We start from the raw sequence: 3592 nt of genomic DNA, 5'->3' as shown, positions 1-3592 counted from the left end.
GTAGTGTTTTTATTAACGCGTTCATTGGTCGTCAAAATGACCAAAGAGAACAAATAGCGAGTTATGACGTAAAGATTAATGTAGATTATTTCATTGTATCGTCACATTGAAACTTTGTGGCTATTGTGGATACTTTAATTATCGTTCTTTATGTAAATTTAGTTACTAATATAAACGTTCTAAGACCAGCAGTTCTTTATATTGATTTAATATTAATAACTCGTCATATACGTTTGTGTAACACGGTTTCTTTGACACAAAATGTAAACTAATATAATGAAAGACAAATCAATATCTAGCGATCAACAATTTATGCAAGAGTTTGTTCCCTTGCAGTCATCTCGATGAAAGACTGAGTAATTCAAAGAGACGTAACCGCTGGTATTTAGTTGCATATGCTTTTAATTATTGTACATTCCATTTATTTAAAAACGCAAAACATTGACAACATTTATCTATCAAAAATTTTAAAAACAAAAAAAATAATTAAAAAGCAAAAGTACAACTGGCACAGAGGATCAGTGAGCAACTTAATAGGGATTTGCTGTAAATCAATATAAATCCATGGCCAAGTTCATGTCCGGAAATCTGAAAATAGAAACGTAAATGTCTTATATAAAAGCACACATACACACAAACACACACATACGCATATATATAGGACTAATTCATATGGATCACGAAAGCTCATTTCATGATGTCTTGGTCATCGGATTTAGCGCACCCGTGCTATATTTAAACGGGGAAAGTCAGCTCAGACTGCATGGGCCGACAAGACTGCTGCGTTTATTTTTTAAATCATGTAAGATGATATATTATCGGCGACATTACTATCTCGTATTGACAATTGAGAAAACACTGTATTTGTAGATTTTGGGACCATCTGGTGTCTAGTCCCTTTAAAGGTTATCGGGTCGATTGCGGCATTTTTTTATGATAAAATGTAAATTAAGCTCCATTGAAGGGGAATAGGTCAATTGCACGGGTTCTTGATCATAAAATCTGATTCCAGCTTAAAGAGGATTGAACATGTTAATTGCAGAAGTTCTTGGTGATAAAATATGGATTTAACTAATTAAAGGTGAACATGTCAATTGCAGTACTTCTTGGTGGTTATATGTAAATTTAGGTCACTTAAAGGTGAACAGGCTAGTTAAAGTGATTGAATTTTAGTCGATTAAAGGTGATTAGGTTATTAGCAATAGTTCCTAGTTAATATGCAAATGTATGTCAATTAAAGGTGATAAGGTCAGTTGCAATAGTTCTTTGTGGTAATATGTGATTTAAGGTCAAATTAAGGTGAACAGTTCAATTGCAACAGTTCATTGTAGAAATATGTAAATTCAGGTCAATTGAACGTGACCAGATCGATTGCAATAATTCATTGTGGTAATACCTGATCAATTTCAGTACTTCATGCTGGTAATAAAAGATTCTGTGTTTATTCAATAATCGATATAAAAATATCCGAGTTTACATTGTATAGCTAGAAATCAAAATAAGTCAACAATGTCCAAATCGCTTAAATTCCTTTTACAAATGTTTTCATTTGGACCACTTGATTTGAAAAGGTATTTTCAGTAGCTATGTGTTCTCAATTGTAATAGAACAAAAACATGATTACATATTGATTGCATTGAACGGTTTATATCGAAATAACACAATATTGCTCTTTTGTTGTTTCCATATCTTGAAATAAATCTAGATTTAATTTATAAGCACATAAAATTGATTTCAACCTCACCGTTAAGTTTACTGTTTAGAGTCTGAAGAATGATGAATTGAATTTTTATTTGTGTTTAATACGGAGATGACCCTACACAGTCTGAATATAAACAAAAAACAATTAAAATGATAAGATGTTTAAAGCTATTTTGGCTACTGATAATCTAGCCAATCAGGCCTTCCACAAAATAGACACATTTGCTTTGGCATTTAACTGACAACCGGAAGGCTTACCCGTCGATAAAGTGCCGCATGCGCTACTTCCGCGGGCTCTTACATCGCTGGTCTTCCGGTACGTCCTTCATCACCTGTTCAATGTGGTTCCCGCACCCTGGATAGGCGAAACATAAATATATGTAGATAAGAAACAAGGAATGAAACCTTAAGATAAAACTAAAATAATATTTGATACAGTTTAAATAATTAATTGGGAAGATTATAAAAGTTTATAATGACATACTTTGGATATGAAACACGTCATTTAAACATAGGTTTAGCAATGTCAATGTTTATATATTTCGAAAAAAAACACCACCAGATATGTGTTCACTAATTGGATTATAATGAATAAACTGTGTTGTATATTTTGTGAAATGCACAATCTTAAATAATATTACAATAAGTTTATTTTATTGTTTAAACGAACATTATCCTTAATTAGTACTGTATGCAAGATAATCAAAATGTTAAATACTCGTATACATATCATTGAGTAAAAATATCGTGTTTAATTTAATACAATTCATTTCAAGTTTGTATTTTACATTAACAAGATCAAATAGCGGAGTACAAAGAAGTTTTACTTCACTGATAAACTGACAATCAAACGCGAGTATGGGCATATGAACGATATAAATATGTCGGTATGTATAAACATGTACACTTAAAAGTGTAATTATTAAAACTCACCTTTCCAAGTGGGCTTCTTGCATTTCTCACACTTAACTTTCATGCACATGTCTACGATTATTTCAGTTCTATGTCCTTTTATCAAATGCTCCTAGTTTAGTTCCAATGCTTCGATCAATTCCTATATTTGATATGGTCATTATCGATACAGCTGAAAGCATATATAGTCATTATACGCATTGTAGAGTTTCTATGGTATACTAACGGAATTGAAAAGCGCAATGCCCGTTTCATTTTCAGTTTTTTAAGACTAAGTCTGTTTGTTTTTACTTTCCAGTGAAGTCTGAACGCTGACGTTAACGATGGCGTGACGTTCACGCGTAATTAAAATCAATAAAACAATTTCCGAAAACGAATGATAATGAGGATAAGTGTTGGGTTATCGTTTGAATTCGAAAACGAAACTGTCAACAACAGTGAGATGTGAAAGAGAATTTGCTTTTTATTATATGCCTTAAAAGGATAGAGCATGATAGTTTATTGTACTTTGTGAAGAAATTTTTTTTTGTATGCGAACGTAACGTCATATCGCAAACGACGTCGTCGAAATTGTGCGAATAATGTTTCATTTGGAAGTAAGAGCGGGCCATTATTTCGAAATTGTTAAAATTCATTTTATCAGTGATTTATTTGTTTATTTCCACTTAAGATCTCTATAGTCCACCGGAATGCATTAAAAATTGTAAATAAAATATTTATATTGTAAAGAAATACTCTTAACACATCAGAATTCATATGTTTAAAACGACTAGGTTACCAGGTTGTTCCTTAAACTGATAATACACTAATAATACTTTTCAGCTTTTGACGTGAACATTTATAAAGCACTGATATGAATCTGTACTTTTAAAAATATTTGAGGTTGTCTTTAATAACGAACCAAGTGAAGTGTATTAAGTCAAAACCGTTTAATTCTATAATTTTCTATAATGTTGTGGATGATCATTTCATGGTTGAA

At 31.6% G+C, this 3592-nt stretch overlaps 1 long non-coding RNA gene across 1 annotated transcript; it reads right to left on the bottom strand.

Annotated features, from left to right (window-relative positions):
• Positions 1-296: 296 nt before the first annotated feature.
• Positions 297-2754, bottom strand: LOC128216583 (uncharacterized). Its single transcript, XR_008258089.1, has 3 exons — positions 2635-2754; positions 1960-2056; positions 297-588 (listed from the first exon to the last, which is right to left on the bottom strand). It is a non-coding gene; the product is annotated as an uncharacterized LOC128216583 (long non-coding RNA).
• Between the last annotated feature and the right edge of the window lie 838 nt (positions 2755-3592).

The sequence above is a fragment of the Mya arenaria genome, chromosome 14 (assembly GCF_026914265.1).
Source record: "Mya arenaria isolate MELC-2E11 chromosome 14, ASM2691426v1".
In the NCBI taxonomy this organism is placed as follows: domain Eukaryota; kingdom Metazoa; phylum Mollusca; class Bivalvia; order Myida; family Myidae; genus Mya; species Mya arenaria.
This window is presented reverse-complemented; position numbering and strand designations above follow the sequence as displayed.